The sequence below is a fragment of the Vigna angularis genome, chromosome 9 (genome assembly GCF_016808095.1).
Source record: "Vigna angularis cultivar LongXiaoDou No.4 chromosome 9, ASM1680809v1, whole genome shotgun sequence".
Lineage (NCBI taxonomy): Eukaryota > Viridiplantae > Streptophyta > Magnoliopsida > Fabales > Fabaceae > Vigna > Vigna angularis.
In genome coordinates, this window is record NC_068978.1 from 3,498,634 (window position 1) to 3,518,369 (window position 19,736).

Consider the following 19,736-nt stretch of genomic DNA (forward strand, 5'->3'; position numbering starts at 1 on the left):
GATTGTATTAAATTTTGGGTTAAATATGCTTTTAGTTCCTAAACTATCAAGCGAATTTATTTTTAGTCCCTCTTTCAAACTAAGGTACATTTTGGTCATTTTTCTTAAGAAAATCTTAATTTTTTGTCATCTAAAACCAACGGCGTTAAAAAGAAGTTGAGGTGGCTAACGTTTGGCCACGATGACATCTTTTCTTCCTAACTTTTGCCACGTTATTAAGGACTGAACGATTAAGGGAATGGGGATGAAGGGGTGGAATGGTTTCTTAAGGTTTGAACCGTTTGGCTCCTTTACCCCCTCTTCCCTTAACCGTTCGGCCCATTCACCCTCCTTCCCTTAACCGTTCGACCCCTTCACCCCTGTTGCAAAAGTTAGGAGGGAAAGATGTCATCACACGTAGCTAGACGTTAGCCACCTCAGCTTCTTTTTAACGCTGTTGGTTTTGGAGGACGAAAAATTAAGGTTTCTTTAAGAAAAATGACCAAAATGTAGCTTAGTTTAAAAAAGGGACTAGAAATAAATTTAATTGATAGTTTAAAAACTAAAAACATACATTTCCAAGTCACTATAAAATATTGTTCAAAATTATGTAATATATAGTTAATTTCTAATTATTTCACTTTACAACACTTCATCGTAAGAGTTATGATTAGAAAATAACACTTTTAAAACAATTTAAAATAAATTATACAATATTGTTTTAAAATATATAAAGACTCAAACTTTATGGATTTGAATTCTTCAAAGCTTTGAAACGCAGTTTGGGACTTAAAGGTAGTGGACTTGGGCCCTTTAATCTAAAGGGCAGGTAGAAAAGAAAATAAACACTTGATAAGGATTCTAAATAAATATATTTTTAGTGTCAAATCCTCAATATTGAGGGAGTCAAAATTTTCTTTTACAAGTGTATATAAATTTAAAGGGTCAAAAATATAAAGTTAAATAAACCTCCAATGATTATAACCACAAAAAATATTTTGATTATAACAAGATGATATTTATTTTAATGTAATATGATTCACAGTATTTTTAAATTTAAATATTATTATACATTATCAACCATTTAATTGATTAATTTATCACGAAAAAATTCTATTAATTTTTAAAGAAATAATTATTTTTTACCTAAAAAGAGTTACTAAATGTTTTACAAAAAAAAATTATTAACTTTTAATTAGTGTAAACTAATGAATATTATCGTGTATCATTGCTAGGTTTAAATAAAAAAAATGATGAAATAATAAATTATTAATATATTTTTTTTCATGAGTGAGTCGCTAACCAATAATATGACAAAATAAAACTTACATTTTACTTTTTTTTAAACATAAGAAACAATTCACATGAGTGACTCCTAATTAGCCTCATTATCTACGTATCTCCTTTCTTAATTCTTACCGAACAGACAAAGTTTCATAAAAGAATAGAAGTCAAATAAAAATACTTTTAATATTTTAGTTACCCGAAAAATAGAAAATGAAACACAAAGCAAGCATGTTTTTTTTTAACTCTGATATTTTAAAATGATATTTGTTCATAAAATAATGGAGGATTAAAATAAAAAATAAAGGGACATTAAACTGTCTTAAAGCATAACAAAAATAAATGAGTGATATGGACAAGCACATAGTCAATATGTGATTTTTTTACAATTACATACAAGTATTAAATAATTTATAACTTTTTCTCTCTTCGTAATAAAGAAAACATTTTACTTTCACATGTTGCAAAATGATTTATTGGCATTGTTCAAAATAAATTTGATTGTTTTTTCTGAATTTTTGATAGTATCTTTATGTTATATCTTCAAAATACATTAATGGGTCTATTTTCAATGATTAATTTCAATGATTTTTCTTCTTCTCTTCAATATAAACTTAAAATTGATTTAATTTGAATTAGATATTACATTCAAATTAAACCAAATCTATTCTCTATTCTATTCTATATGCCTAATCACAGTGATTTTTTTTTTCTCAAATTCAATCAAACTTCATCCACAAAGACTTGGGCCAGGTCCAATTTTTTTTTCCTGTGATGTCAAGTGCACTGCTAAAGGGTGTTACTCCCTCCACCACCACATTTTCTCCCTCCACCACCACATTTTCTCCCTCCACCTCCCAATTTTATTACATATTTTTTGAATTACAAAACTAACTTTTTATAATTACAAAAATAACCTTTTTACTTTTTAATCCTAATTATTTATTTTAACCCTAAAATCTATCTTTCTATCATTTTTCACCCACCTCCCAACCCTCTCAGATTCTCACTCAAACTCCATACCCAAACTCCATGACATCCGTTTCTCATCTTACATCTTTCCTCCATATCCATTATTCAAAAATAATATATCAAAAAATATAAATTATATTATTTAAATATCTTCAAAATTAATATAAAAAAAACTGTAAAATATAAACCGTATAATCTTTAAACGGATGTGAGCATCCGTCAACGGATGTCAACATCCGTTTAAGGGAAAACGGATGTCGACATCCGTTTAAAGATTATACGGTTTATATTTTAGGGTTTTATTACGCACCTTCACACCTCTGAACCTCTCACGCCTCTGAACTAGCACCTTGAAGCACCACCACACTCACGGCTGAAGATGAATTGCTTTCCCCACTATCAATCTTACTAAACACAAAGTCCACCACACTCTCACGTCACAATTCTGTAAAAGAGAAGAAGAAGTGGAACATGATAGACAACCCAAGGGTAGTGAAACGTAAGAGACAACCTGTGAAAAATAATAAAAAGAAAGAGGGAAGAATGATAAAGAGAATGAATGTCCATATGAGATTTTAAATAATATTAACCATAAAATTTTAATAAGGGTAAAATAGAAATGAAAAAAATAAAGAAAAGGTTAAAAGGGGATGGGGTGGTGGAGGAAGCAATTTGTGGTGGTGGAGGGAATAACACCCACTGCTAAATCGAACAAGCAGTTTCTTTTCTTCTAGTACTTCCATATATATTTATAAAAAAAATAAAAATTATTTAAATCATAATATATGAAAATATTTTATCAACTAAAATTTGGTAGCTCTTAAAGAGGTTATGTAAGTTAGCAAATACTATATATATATATATATATATATATATATATATATATATATAAGAGTTCTTTTCTTTATAGGATCAATTTAGTATTTTCTAATATATTATCGCAAATGAAAATGCTATGTTTTGTTGGAATGTTAGTAGATGTGAGATTGTATGGTAGGTTGATATGTTTCATGTGATATGGAAATTAATTGAATTAAATTAAAAGAAAAATTAGTAGAAGGTAAAATTAGGAAATGGGCGAAATACAATAAGTTAAATAGAAACAATATAAGTTTGATGCTACAGAAAGAAAAGTGGTGTAATGGCAACTGTGAATACGATTTTGTTTGTGATGTTCTTTCGGTGTTTCACCTATTAAATCTGAGATAGTAAAATAAGGATTATGAGTTCATGTTTTATGAAATTGGTGAATGCATGCGGATTATGAAGTTAGGAGTTAGTTATCTGAACTGGGTGCACTTTGAATGGACTGTTTAGACGGTAAATTATGATTGTATAGGTGAAGAATGAGATATATACATGTAAATAGCATGTTGCTGTTTGACTGTTAAATTCCGCACCAAAGTTCTGCTGTATGGCACTAATTAGACTGTTAATTATTGGGGTGAAAATGCTTGTTGTACTGCACTGTCTTTAGGCTAATTTCTGCATTAAAACTCATTATTATCGAGTTGGAATTGTTTAAGGACTATTTCAAGGTTTATATAATTTTTTTATGTGAATTATTATGTTATATATCGAAATTCTTAATGTTTAATATATTAATTGATTTTCATATTTGAGACATGATAGATTTTACATTGATGCAAAATTTTTAAATTTTGCCGTATTTTTTGTAACATCCAACTTTTTAGGAGCGTTATACAGTGGGCACAGAAATTTTCAATAAACAAAAAATTAATAAATAATCTTCTTATTATTAATTAGGGGTATTTTAGAAAATTGGAGGTGCAGACTGAAATACTCGGAGGTGTAGGGTGAAACACCCAGAAAGGAGAGGGGGAGAAGGAGAGAAAGGCAGGTTCAGTTGGTTGAGGTCGTCACCACCGCGAAGCACCATGTGGAGGTTAAGGTCATCTCGAATCTCTCATCTCGTGAGTCTCTCTTTCTCTATTTATTCCGTCGCTTTTCGTAATCGCCTCCATTTTCATTAGCATGACTTCGTTCATCAGGTTGGTAGATTGAGTCAAATTAACGTAGTAAGTGATGTGAAGGTGCAACAGTATCGTTGCTGTCAAACTCTAGTGTCGCCTCCTCCATCGAGTTTGCAACAGGTTTGTATCTGTTCATTGTTCGTAGTTTGTTACCGCACATGCTATATAAATCCAATCAACTTCCCTCCCTCGCAGACAAAATATGATCCTCCTGACACCGTAGTTCTGAGGAGTTATATTGGGGAAAACGTATCCAGAAAAGATAAGACCAAATATCTTTACTCTACAGTAAGTATATAATCATGATAATAGATTTATGTGGCTTGTGTGAACAGAAGATCGATAATAATAATTTTGTAAGTCTGTACTCTCTGTTATTTAATTAATGAATGATAATACAAACTTATAGCATGAAAAAAAAACTGAAATAAAACCAACCCACTGATTTCACGCAGGAAACGTGGGTTGAAAATAACTACTGAGCTAAAAAATAGTTATATCCCTAAAAATTAGCTCTATCCCTAAATGCTTGGGTCAGTAACTGACCTTTTATTTAAAAACTAGAAACTGCAATTTAAAACACAATAAATATTCACCAACATTCCCTCCCTTAAACTAAATATTGAAGAACAATTTAGTTTACTTCAGATGCTTCAATCACACCTAACATGCTCCTGAGTTTTAAGAATTGCTCTAGCTTTAAAGGCTTAGTCATGATATCCGCTATTTGATTCTGTGTGCTGCAATGACTTAGTTCAACGCTTCCATCTTTAACAAGATTTCTTAGAAAGTGAAACCTTATATCTATATGTTTACTTCTACCATGGAGGACTGGATTTTTGGACAATTGGATAGCTGAATTATTATCACATAAAACCAGAACTTTATTCTGATTTTTGAAACCGAGAGTCTCCATAATTCTCTTAATCCAAATACTTTGACAAGCACAGGAAGCAGCTGCTATGTACTCAGCTTCAGTTGTAGATAATGTTACCACTGGTTGTTTTTTTGATGACCAAGAAACAGCTCCAGACCCTAGAAAAAATACAAATCCAGATGTACTCTTCCTATCATCAACATCTCCTGCAAAGTCACTGTCTGTATAGCCTATTATGCTAGTACTCTCCCCTTTCTTGTAGTAAATTCCAAATTCTGTAGTGCCTTTTAAATATCTTAGTATTCTTTTAGCAGCTAGCCAATGATTCTCTGTAGGATTAGTCATAAATCTGCTAATTAGACTTACTCCATACATTAGATCTGGTCTTGTAGCAGTCAAGTACATGAGACTTCCAACCACTTGTTTGAATAGAGTAGCATCCACTTTGGTTCCTGCTTGATTTCTTGACAGTTTTGTTCCTGGTACAATAGGATTCTTCACTGCATTGCACTCCTTCATACCAAACCTTGATAATACATCTTGAACATATTTCCTTTGACACATAAAAATTCCATGTGTATGCTGCAGAATTTCTATTCCAAGGAAATATCTCATTCTTCCTAAATTTGACATATCAAATTCTGACATCATTGAATTTCTAAAATCATCACACATGCTCTCATCATTTCCAGTGTATATTAAATCATCTACATATAAGCTCACAATTAAAATGTTACCTCCCTTTGATTTTGTAAACAATGTGTGTTCACAAAAACACCTTTCAAAACCATTACTCATGAAGTATGTCTCTATCTTGTTGTACCATGCTCTTGGTGCTTGCTTGAGTCCATAAAGAGCCTTTCGTAACTTGTATACCTTGCCTTCTTCACCTTTTTTCACAAAACCAGCGGGTTGCTGCACAAATATTTCCTCCTTGAGATCCCCATGCAAAAATGCACTCTTCACATCTAACTGAAAAATAGTCCAGCCATATTGAGCTGCCGTTGAAAGAATGATGCGTATGGTATCCATCTTGGCCACTGGTGCAAATACTTCTGTGTAGTCTACTCCATATTGTTGTGCATACCCCTTAGCCACCAACCTATCTTTGAATTTGTCAATTTCTCCATTTTCTTTGAGTTTGGTTTTAAATATCCATTTGACTCCAATTGGCTTGACTCCTGTTGGCAGATCTATTAAATCCCATGTTTTGTTCTTTTCTATGGCCTCCATCTCTCTCTCCATTGCATTTCTCCAAGTTTTGCTTTTGACAGCTTCTTCAAATGTCACTGGATCATCTGCTATCACCACCATTGCTTCTTCACTATCTTCATCTGAGAGGCCTTCTCCCTTTTCATAATCAATCATCCAAACTGGTTCTCTTCTACATCTTCTAACCCTCTCTTCAATTGAAGTATCAATCTGTGGAAGATGAGACTCATTTTGATCAATGTTAATTTCAATATTACCTTCATTTAAATTTTGTACTGCCTGCTGCCTTGAAGAATTTGCTCCATTCTGTTCAGTTTGCTCCTCGGTGACACTATCCTGTGTTGTATTTTCACCTAAATCCAAAACAGTTTGTTGACTGTTTTTATCATGCTGCTTCCAATCCCAGCCTTTTTCTTCTTCAAATATAACATCTCTACTGATAATGATCTTTTGATTGACTGGGTCAAACAATCTATAAGCCTTGGACTCATCACTCACTCCAAGAAGAACACATCTTTTACTCTTTTCATCCAACTTAACTCGCTGCTGATCTGGTGTATGTACATGAGCTATACACCCAAATACTCGAAAATAAGCAACAGAAGGCTTTATTCCACTCCAAGCCTCCTCAGGAGTTTTATCTTGTACTGCAACTGTGGGCTCCTATTAAGAATATGAATACACCATCTTGTTGCCTCTGGCCAGAATATTTTAGGAACATGTCTTCCTATAAGCATTGACCGAACCATATTCATGATAGTTCTGTTTTTTCTTTCAGCAACTCCATTTTGCTGAGGAGTATAAGCTGCTGTCAGCTGCCTTTGTATGCCTTGATTCTTGCAAAAATCATCAAAAATCTTAGAATTGAATTCACCTCCTCTATCTGTCCGTAAGCAAAGAATGTTTTCTCCAGCTTCCTTTTCCACCATTTATTTGAAACTTTTAAACAAAGAAAAAGTTTCTGCCTTCTCACATAAAAAATACACCCAAGTCTTACGGGACATATCATCAATAAAACTTAGGAAGTATTTTTTATTGCTGCTGGATGAAGGTTGAATAGGACCACATAGATCTGCATGAACTAGCTGCAATTTTTCTGATGCTCTCCATAAGCTCCTCTTTGACATAGCATTTCGATGCTGTTTTCCAGCAAGGCAGTGTGTACACAAATCTTGAGGTGTAGTGATAGATGGCAGCCCATTCACCATTTGTTTTGAAACAAGAAATTTTAAGCCATCATAGCTTAAATGTCCCATTCGGTTGTGCCACAGTTGAGAATTCTGTTCTACAGTGGCCTGAAAACATGTAGTATTTGTTGAAGTCACAGTAGCTGTAAGCATAAACATTCTGTTACTGCTCATGTTAACCTCCATAATTTTCCCTCTTTCAGGATGTACAATAGTGCACTTGTTGTATTGGATATTTATAGACAATCCCTTCTCTTGAAGTTGTCCTAAACTCAATAAATTATTTTTGAGTTCAGGAACATAATAGACATTTGATATCATGTATGGGACATTACTCACCACCAACCGTACACTTCCTTTCCCCATCACAGCAATGCGTGTATCATTGCCTAGCTTTACTTTGTGTCGGAAGTCTTCATCTAATTGTGTGAACCAATTTTTGTTACCACTCATGTGGTTACTGCATCCAGAGTCTAAAAACCACTCATTGTTCTTCCCCTCCTTAAACTCTACGGATGCCATTAACAAGAGCTCATCCTCTTGTTCCATCTTGTCGTCAACTTCAACATAATTTGCCTTCTTCTCCCACTGAGGACATTCATACTGAAAGTGTCCTAGTTTATGACATTTGAAGCATTCAACTTCTGCTTTGTTGAATGATTGTCTTCCTCTACCTCTTCCTCTGCCTCTCTCACTTTTCTCATATGTTACTGCCTGCATCACCTGCTCTTCATCTACAGTCAACATCATTCGTTGTTCATGAACGAGGAGACTACTTTGAAGTTCATCAATTGTCATGGCTTCCATGTTGTTGGATTCTTCAATAGAACATACTACATAATTAAATTTCATAATCATTGACCGCAAAATTTTTGCAGTAATAACATTTTCTTGCATATTTTCACCACATGCTTTCATGCTCTTAGCAATCTTCAAAGTTCGGGCAAAGTATGAATTCACAGATTCTCCATCCTTCATTTGTAGGAGCTCAAAATCTTTACGTAGAGCTTGCAATTGTGCACGTTTTACCCGGGTTGATCCTTGAAATTTCTGCTTCATTGAATCCCATATATCTTTGGATGTTTCATCATTAAGAATAGTGTCCAGAATTTCTCTATCAATTGCTTGATATAGATAATTCTTTATCTGCATGTCCTTCAACTTTTGCTCCTCCATTAGTTTAGTTTCAGCTTCTGTTGCATTGGTAGAAACATCCGTAACACCATGTTCCACCAAATACCAAAACTCCTTAGACCTAAGAAAATTTTCCATCAATTTTGCCCAATGATCGTAGTGGCCATCAAATTTGGGAATTGATGGCTGCACATACTTGTTTAAATCTGCCATGCTTCAACTTTTCTAATGACTCTCTCTTAGTGTTTGCACTCTATTAGTGTTTACTCTCACTCTAGGTTTACTCACACCCAATATGCAGTCAGACTTTTTTGGTTCAGGCCCCTGTGAAGGAGCTCTGATACCAAATGTGAACAGAAGATCGATAATAATAATTTTGTAAGTCTGTACTCTCTGTTATTTAATTAATGAATGATAATACAAACTTATAGCATGAAAAACAAAAACTGAAATAAAACCAACCCACTGATTTCACGCAGGAAACGTGGGTTGAAAATAACTACTGAGCTAAAAAATAGTTATATCCCTAAAAATTAGCTCTATCCCTAAATGCTTGGGTCAGTAACTGACCTTTTATTTAAAAACTAAAAACTGCAATTTAAAACACAATAAATATTCACCAACAGCTTGCTCCATATTTAGATGTTGGTGTTTTAAGGTTCAAACCAGGTGAGTGCACTGAATTATGTTTTTTTAATAATAATAATGCAGCTTCTTGAACTCAACGACAGTAAGGAGACCGTTTATGGTGCTCTTGATGCATGGGTTGCGTGGGAGCAAAACTTCCCCATCGCCTCATTGAAAAGAATATTGAATTCCCTTGAGAAGGAACAACAGTGGCATAGGGTTGTGCAGGTAGCACTACTATGTACTTTCTCTTCTTCTTTTATGCATTATCTTTGTCAATATGAACTGTGTCTAATAGTGGTTCAAGTTTTCCATCTTATATCTGACCAATTAATCTGCGTGAAACAGTCGTTTTAACTTATGAGAAAACTGTAGTTCATCTACCATTTTATTTTATTTTCTTCTATAAGTCTTTACTGAGAAGTTTTGTCCAAAAAAAGACCTATGTGCATGCCTTTCTTTTCTTGTGATTCTGTTGGTTGTTTGGTGGTTAAAAAAATGACTAGCATGATATGAAATTATCAATTTTGTAAAGTTCACTTAATATTTACATAACCAGTAATTTCTTTGTGCTTGTAGACGATGTTTGTTGTCTGATTCTTTAAGTATTCAATTTATCCATTTGTTGCTTTCTTTCTTTTGTCGACAAAGTTATGACTTTATGTAGTTTATTTGATTTTGGTGTGATATGTAAGCATGTCAGTTTAGGATTTTTTGTGAATTTTGAGTCAAAAATAGATGTCCTTTTTGTTTACCTCAGTAGTACTATTAGTAAGTTACTCAGGTTGTTTAATATCCTATCCAAGGTAATTAAATGGATGCTGAGCAAAGGGCAGGGGATGACAATGGGAACGTATGGTCAATTGATACAAGCTTTAGATATGGACCATAAAGTGGAAGAAGCCCACAAATTCTGGGAAATGAAAATTGGTTCTGATTTGCATTCAGTTCCTTAGCAAGTATGTCATGTCATGATATCTGTATATTACCGAAACAACATGCTGGAAGATCTTGTTAAGGTAAGATTTCATTATTTATGACATTTCTTATGTTTCCAATTAGTGATATGTCATTTGTATAATTTTTTCAATGCGTTTCTTCGCTTGGCTGTGTGATAGTTCTGAACATTCTTCTGTCGAAATGGAATTGGAAATTTTGGCTTTTGATTGATTCCATTCCGATGTGTTGATTAATATATGTAGCTGACCTCAGAACAAATCTGGGTTGTTGTTGTATGCTAATATTAATCTGCAATGTGTTCCCTTCTAAAATGTCCACAATTTTGGTGTATTCTGTACTTGATTTTTTTTATGGGATAAATCTCTCAGTAGCAAGTAGCAAGAGAGACAAATGATCTTCATTCATTGAAAAGGGTTATTATCTATAAATAATGAGAACTTAAATAATTCATAATCATCATTTGCAATATACATACAATTTTAGTTTCTGATCTTCATTTGGAGTTTTATGTGTTGCATTGTACTTCCCATTTTTTTCTTCAAAACGTTAACCGGTAGAATCTGGACTGAAATTATGAAGCGTAACTTATTTATATTAGTTTTGGTGGACTGAGGTTGTCAGCTTTGCATATTGTAGTAAGATCAGAGATATTGTCTGTATCCTGTTCGACAGTTACATATAACTTGTAGTTAAATAACTAACAGTTAACATTCTCTTCATTTTCTTTTGCTTATGAAAAGCTTTTCAAGGGGCTGGAAGCTTTTGATCGAAAACCGCGGGACAATCTATCATTCAAAAAGTGGCAAATGCATATGAGATGTTAGGCTTAGTTAAAGAGAAAGAGAAGATACTGGCAAAATATAGCCATCTCTTCACAGAGGAAGGACCAACCAAACCGCATAGAAGGAACTCATTTGAGTCAAAGAAAGATATATATCTTACCTCAGACAAACCACATCAAAGGCAATCTAGAAATACTTCGTCTGAGGAGAAGTAGAAGTCAGATGTTATTCTTTCACATCGATAAAATTGTTCGGTTAAGGTTAAAACAGTGCAAGACCAAAGTTTTCAGAGTTCAGCTGCACTCCTACGTAAAAACTCGTTTCAGAAGAAATGCTTTTAGTTATTGCTGCCCATCCGTTGGATATTCTGAAGAAACTGTTTGGTTTTTTGACTGATGCGATTCTGCTAATTTTGTCGCGGGAAAAACAAAAAGATTCCCAGCTGGATATTACATATCATGTGTACTATTTTCTGATGACTTGATGGTATCCTGGTAATGTAGCCCCATGTGTGGGAAGCCTATCAAAGATAGAAGTTCGCGTCACCTTGGGGAAACGAAACCAAACTTATGTCTGCACTAGATGTCAAAAGTTGTTCCATGTTATAAAATAGTTACTTCTTTTTGTTTGGATAGGTTAATTTAGGCAAAAAAAATGAGAAAAATAAGTTGTTCCAAGTTTGGTGCACGATTTATAGTTTAACTAGTAATGCATTCCAAGTTTAGTGCACGATTCATGGTGAATTTTTTTTATGTCATGATAGCCCTGCTGCACATTGTTTTGGCTATTGGTTTTTTCCAGTAACTAGTTTATGTGTCATAATACTTGGTTTCTTCAAAAATCAACTTAAGAGTGACAATATATTTGAGGTTTATGTGTCCTTATGTTTTGATCGCAATGTACAACGTGTTTGATCTAATATCCAGATATATTTCTAGATTCCTGTTGATTCCAGCATTTTACTTCACAGCAAAATATGGTGACCAGGGATGGATGATTATGCTTGTGTCTTTCTTGGAACTAACCAATGGTTATCTCACTGTATGTGTATTTACCAATTGTTGCATAAAATCGTTGTTTCTCACTGTTTTTGTAGTTGTTTCTGGATCATAAATTATTTTTCTCTACATAAAATTTGGTAAAAAGAAGGTTCATGGGTTGGCTTTGACCCATAAGACTTTGGGAATATTTAAGAGTGTTGTTCCTTTCATCACCACCAAATGCTCCTTGCACCACTCTATACCTAATTTGTCTTTGTTATAAAACGGATGTCAACATCCGTTTCACCTTCAACGGATGTTGACATTCGTTTACATATTTTATATTTTAGTTTATTATTTTTATTTAAAAAAAGAGAAAATCTTAACGGACGTGGTCACATCCTTTAACGGACGTGGACACATCCTTTAACGAACGTGGGCACATCCTTTAATGGATGTGACATATTCGTTTAAGTAATTTTATAAAAAGTATTTAAATAATTTATTAAATAATAATACATAAATTAAATCAATAATAATTATTTTATTAAATAAAATAAAATTAATTTATATAATTACAGAATAAATTAAAAAAAATTAAATAATATTTATATATTAATTTAAAATACAATAAATTAATAAACTAAAAACTAAAAAAAAAACCTCAACGGATGTCGCCACATCAATTAACGGATGTGGCACATTCGTTAAAGAATTTTTTCTTTAACGAATGTAGACATCCATTGAAGAAAAGAATTAAGAGTGTAGGATATTTAAAATATAAAGGATAGTTTTTGAATTTTAGAAAAGTGTGATGATGTAAGGAGTAATTTGGGGAGGTCTAGGAAGTAACCTCAATATTTAGTCATATTGGGTTTTTTAATAAAAGATTTTTTTTCCTAAACCATGTAGGCTTTTTTTTTTGGCTCGTAGGGCTTTTTATTAATTTTACTTTAAAAACAATAACTACTTTTCTTTCTTTTATTCACGACTAAATAACTACTTGTATTTCCTTCCTTTATGAATTGTCCATAATGAATAGAAAATGAAATAATCTAAATTCGATTAACCAAAAACATCTCATGGTCGGATGTGGATTTTAAATCAATGAATTCAGATTATATTGAATCGATTAAGTTGAACCCAAACCGACCCTTGCTCACTACTGGTTCTTGTGATCCAAAACCTATTCATATCATTCTAAACATCTTTACTTTTTCATAACTTAAAATCCGTTCAAATATTTGATAAAAATCCAAAACAACATAAATCAGTAACCAATTGAATAAATACAAATTTAAATCAAGTTTTTTTTTCAAAAGTTATAATGAACCAAAGTAGTTTTCTTTAATTTTACAGTTTAATAATAATTATTTTTTTAATCAGAGCAGCTTTTTTCTTACATTTTAAAGGGATTGCAAAATCCACTTTCTCTCATATCTGTCTTCTATAGTTCAACATTATTTATCCTTTTATATCTCACATCTCTTTTCTTCTCTTCTTACTAATGTCTCTCTCCTATTTTCATTTGTTATTTTCTCTAATAATTTTTTTTTCTCCAACAAATGTTAAATATTAAATGCTTTTTTTTTACTGCTTCAACAACAGAAGTTATATCCCTAAGATACTAGTAAGTTTTACTTTTGACACCACTTTTTTCAAATTTCAGTTACTTGTAATTTACACATTTCAATATAGAAGTTATTGATAGGACATAAATAGTAAATAGGTGATGTTAAATAAATTATTGTCCTATTAAGTTCTATTTCTTACTATTAATTTTATTATTGAAAAATTATTTTCATTACATTTTACTTGCTTAATGGAGTTGTAGTTGTTTTTCTGTGTTTAGTATAAATATTGAATGCAAATTCATTATTTTATAGCAATCTAAATTAAAAAGGATCATTAACATCTGTACCTAGTGACCGATCGGCTAAGGAGAATCCAGAACCAAAACAAACAACTAATCGGTTGTCAGATAAACACTAATCTGGAAGGATAAATATCATTAATGACCAATTAATACGTTTAATAGCCATATTAAACACAAGAGTATGATATTAATAAACAACTAGCAATATATTAAGAAGTATTATTAAATTTATTGTCATATATGAATTAATCAACTTGTATTTTCGGTCTACTTTACCTAAACATGTATATAATTTAGCACACAACGCATATATTTTCAATAATAATGATTTCAATATGTCTGCAACACTAATTTTAAAAAGTCAAAAATCAGTAAAAACTAGTTTCTTTTTGTTTACACCGAATTTGTGAATGAAACAAGCTGTACATAATCTTATAAACTTTAAAGGAGAAAAAAAAAATGTATGAATAAAATTCAAAAGTTAAAATTTGCTGTCACACACTCTTGTAGAAATCACAAAATTCAAATATTTTTAATTGTTAAAAGGTTTATTATGATAAAATAGGTTAGAAGACACACACTTCATCATTACGAGTTAGATTTTAAACTAACCTAACAAAGGTGCCAAAAAGTGCTCAAGCTTTTTCGCCGAAGGACCCTTATGCTATTATTTTGGAGAAATTGTAATTTATTTAAAGTTCTTAAAATAGCATGTCTTTTCTTTATTAAAATTTATATGTGCTTTATATGTCACTGAATAATGAATTATATATTTAAGGTATCGTCTGTGTAAAATTTAATCTATTTTATTTTAAAAAAATAATTTGAAAAGTGAAAAAAAAATATTTAAACTATTTTAAATTTTAACTCTTAAATAATGTATGATTATTCAACACGGTAAAAATAACTATAATTACTTTATCTTTTAGTTAATTATATTTTCATGATTTGCTTACTTTAGGAAACTTTGATTATGTTCAAATGGATAATGTTTTTGTCACTTCCCTAATTTTTATTGATTCTTTGATGATAGCTTGCTCAAATGAGATCTATTTCTTTATGGTAATCTTGGTGATAAAGAATAATTTATTTAATGGGACTATTGTATTTTAAATAAGGGACTGGTTGTCGAATTCGAACTTCAAAAAGTGAGATGATCAAAATATAAAATGATTTTTTAGTTGAAAAACATATAAGGTAATAATTATTTCATAAATTCAAAGGATGTAGCTTAAATTACACGAGTATTAAATTTTTAATCATTTTAAAATTAAATATAATATAAAATATATTTTTTTTCATTTATTTTATTTCTTTGAAGTAAAAAATTCCTTAATTTTCTCTACTTTTCGAAGTTGTTCCTTTTTTTTTGTTTTCAACTGCAACATACATTGGAAAGTTAAAGACTAAAAAATAATATAACCAGATAAATTTTATTTTTGAGTAAATTTTTTCTATCTAGATATTTAATTCTTGACTTTTAGCTTTTTTTCATGAATGAGTTTTTGTTACGAGATCTGAACTGATGAAAAAAAAATGTTAGTTTAAGTCCATAGTAATGTGAATAATGAAAATGAATTGTATAGGATATCATGAGTAAGTGATTAATTATGTTAATTGACTATTATTTAAAAAGTAAAATTATATTGTTAATATGATGCAAGTATTAAGTTAGTTTAACCTCATTATATTGTTGAAGTATAAATGACGAAAACTAAGTTTAAAAAATATAAATTTGAAACAAATGTATTAGTATAAATTAAATTAGCTATTTGTTTTTTAGTTTAAAAGAAATAGACAATTAGATCTCATACAGTAACAAAACTAATACTAAATTTTCAATTTGTGGGTTAGGTTAGGGTTTAAAAAGTTCGTAATTCGTATGTGAACCATATTGAGAGTGAGTTTGTTTAGAAGAAAACCATTTTTTGATAAACAAAACATTTATTATATTTTCTAGAAGTAAAAGAAAAACAGGCATGAAAATAAATAAATTGATGTGAAAGTTGTTTTCAAATGGGGAGCCATAGTTAGTGAACAAAAAATTCTTTTTTTTTTATAATCATAACCGAGCATAAATAGTTTCTTCGTTTTTAAGAAAAAATATGTTTTCAAAAAACACTTTATTTTTTAGTTTAAATCAATTCCACCAAAATTTACATTTTGTTTTGTTTTTCTAATATATGAAGTTGTGATAGCGAGTAAAATTTATATCAAAATGACCTTGAAAAAAAAGGAAAATAATGCTCCTTTTCACTCAAGCCATGTAACCTAATAATTAATATTGCATAACTTGTTATTTTACCTTTTAAAATTAATGTTAATTTACTAAAAAATTGCAATGACTGCTTTGAACATTTCTACTACTCCACCCAACCCATTCATGAGCTGTTTTGTTTGATATTTGTTGTATTTTTGTTCTTTGTTTTAACCATAATATTCTTCAAGTTGGGTGCAAAAGTACGATAAACTCATCAACATAACCCAACGTGGACGCCGCCATCTTCAACAATAATTTCGATCAGTTTACAATTCCTCGTATAATTTAATAATAATGTTTCACATATTATATTTCCACTTTCGATCATCTTTTCAACTTCTTCACCTAAATTCTAGCCATCTTTTTATATTTGTTTGTTCAATCTCACATATCCTCACTAAAAATCCCAATTCATGCTTAGTATATTAATTAACACATTTATTTATTTTCTTCATTCTTAAATTTGTCTTTTAATTTTGTACTTAGTAGAAAATAAAGTACATTAATATACATTTTTTTACACAAAAGATAGCACATTTCATCTACTATAAATTCTGGTAATGCATCAACGAATAAGCACTGAATAATATCAAATTATATATATATGTTTTTCAATAATATTGTTCTTTAAATGGAGGACAAAAAACCCCACGTACTATCATCATCCCTGAAAAGTCTGGGATCCTTCATAACTCACAATCTTGACTAATACAGTAATTAATTAGGAATAATTTAGGGTTGTCCAAAACGACGACGCCGTACGAAGGTTTGAAATGGTTTAATCTGCCTCCATTTAAGAACCTACTCCATTTTAATAAACCAGCAATCATCCACAGTTCAGCTCATGCTTGGTAACTTACTATGTCACTTTAGAAGACTTAGAAAATAATAAGAAATGGAATATATACTCAAATTATGATACTATATTCAATAATTTATGATAACACATGACCATGGTTGTAGGACTATAGTGACGTAAGTAACCTAATATCTTATATACTATAAGAACAATTTGACTTTGAAAATGGAGAATCAAATTATTGACTCGAAAGGGTGGGTGGGGGTGAAAAGATAAAGTTTGAAAAAAAGGAATGAAAAATGAAAAAAAAACAATAATGGTAAATATTGAAGTAATTACACAGACTAAGGAAATATAATGCGAACCGTTTAATTCATTTTAATTAAGGTCAGTTTATGCACCTTTTAACAAGTCCAAAAGTTATAACATGACTTATTTGAAAGGTGATATAAAATAAAATATAATAAAATGTGTTTTATTTTATTTGATAATTTTTTAAAGTTTGTATGTTTTAAAAACAATAGATTGTACTTTCATAATAAATTCGGTAAATTTCTTTTTTTATTCTGGGTTTTACTTTTCACTACAAACCATCTTTGACCAATTTTTGAGAGTGATTTTGTTTTTGTTTTCGTTTTATCTTTTGTCATTTATTACCACAAGCATGCTGCTACAGTATAAAACATAGTAATGAATTTGCGAGAAACACATAAGACTTGGTCGTTTCGTTCTAATAATGCTTTCCAGTTCACAACTCAAAAGGATTCAAACAACATAAATTGACCGAAACTCAAAAAGTTGATTAAAAGAAGTATTAAAGACCAACCGAAAAACGGGTTGACCCATCTCAGCCGAAACTTTATTATGGACCCGAGTGTCTGTGCGCCACACATGTCCCCTGTTATTAGTCTTGATTAGGAAATTTACAAAATGTAAACTATTGCTTAAATACGTAAGTACAAAGAAATCTTTCAAAAAGATAAATGTTATATTGATTTTTTAATTGTTATTTTTTTTACTTTTGTTAATATTTCCATTTATTAGTAATATCACATGATGATTTGATCAGTCACATACTAAAATGTTTAATTTTGACTTAGATCATCCAATGAACCATTTGAAAAATTCATCCATCAAGATGCAAAACGGTTGATCATTAATTAGACTGATTAATGTTGATTAACTTAAAGATAAAATATGATTATCTACAATTAGGTCATGATTAGGCCAATATTAATAAAAAAAAACTATCTGAAACCTATAAATACATGTTTGAAATGAAGAAATAAGTGATATTGCATTTATTGCGTCATTATTTTATATCTATTATTGTTAAACTGACTTGGATATCAAAATATCTTATGTAAGTATCTCCAAACGATTTGAATGAGCGTTAAACCTATAACTCATACTTAAAAACAAACTTTAAAATTTAACCGATTCCCCATAATTTAGATTGTTGATCTCAATCACACGCCTTGAAATATTAATTTATCACTTATTTATTTACCATTTCTTTCAACAACTCTTAGGCATTGTTTGTGGCAAATAATTTATTATTTTTGAGATTACCTTAAACGATTTTTGATAATGATAATTAGTTTAGGTAATTTATGATGATTTGCAATAAAAGTTTTGAAAAGAGGAGATATAATACAAAATGAAAAGAAACCCGTGGATTTATGAGAATTATTTGGTAAATTAATAATTTATTCTGATGCACAACGTTTGGTTTCTTAAAATAATTATATTTCTTACATTTAAATATAATTATTTTAAAAATAAATATAAAGAAAAAAGAATTATATTACACTAAAAAATAACACACTGACCATTATTAATTTAATTAAATCAATCAAACCTCCTTACTTTCTGTTTATTTTTCTCTTAACCACTTAAATCAATTCTTCAATTTTTCACACACAGCACTAAAAAAAAAATTAAAGTGGGAAATTAAGACGTATTAAATTTTGACTGTCTCAAACTATGATAAACTTGTGTTATTAAAGTTGTTTCCGCGTATATCTATAAGTTGATTTCCTTTTATGTTACACATGGATAGAAAGTTTTGTTTGTGTTTTATTGATTGTGAATTCAAAGCTGCTTTATAGTATCATCATTCTTGAAGAAAAGGTACTGCCCAGAGGACCCGTTCTTGTTAGTTCAAGAGTTCTCACTTCAGAGAAACTATAAAACTTATAAAACCAATTTGGTGTTTTGAAGTCTTCACTTTATGTGAAAGTGGTCAGTAAAAGTAGTATATAAAGAAAAAGAAGGTCATAAATTCACGTCGAATTAAATTAAAAACCATATTTTATACGAGTGTATTAATTTTGTATTGATCTCAAATCTTTTTAAGTATTTTTCTTTAAAGAATTGAACACACAAAGTCTTACTTTATTTTCCAAACAATTATAGTTACTTTTAATTGATAGGATTATAGTTTAAAACCAATCTTTTTTTATTAGTTAGTAATAAAAAAATTAATGTTTACTAGTTTATTTGATAAATATTATATGTTCTTAGTCTATCTAAAACATCTTAATCCAATGACACTATATTGACATATAGTTATTGAAGCTTAGTCAATATTTTTGAATGAATGTTCGACATATGAAATTATATTAAATAGTTTAACAACTTTATTATCTCTTTGATATCTATGGTTGAATAGAATCATATTATGTGTAAAATAATTAACTTTGCTAAAGAAACATTAAATCTTATGTGTCCACTATTGAATATAATTGTTTTACTATTTAATAATCAATTTATTATTTTATTGCTTAATTAATTATATAAAAATATATATT

General features: G+C 30.3%; 1 pseudogene; it reads left to right on the plus strand.

Annotated features, from left to right (window-relative positions):
* Positions 1-4,030: 4,030 nt before the first annotated feature.
* Positions 4,031-11,685, plus strand: LOC108346322 (pentatricopeptide repeat-containing protein At4g18975, chloroplastic-like; annotated as a pseudogene).
* The last annotated feature ends 8,051 nt before the right edge of the window (positions 11,686-19,736 follow it).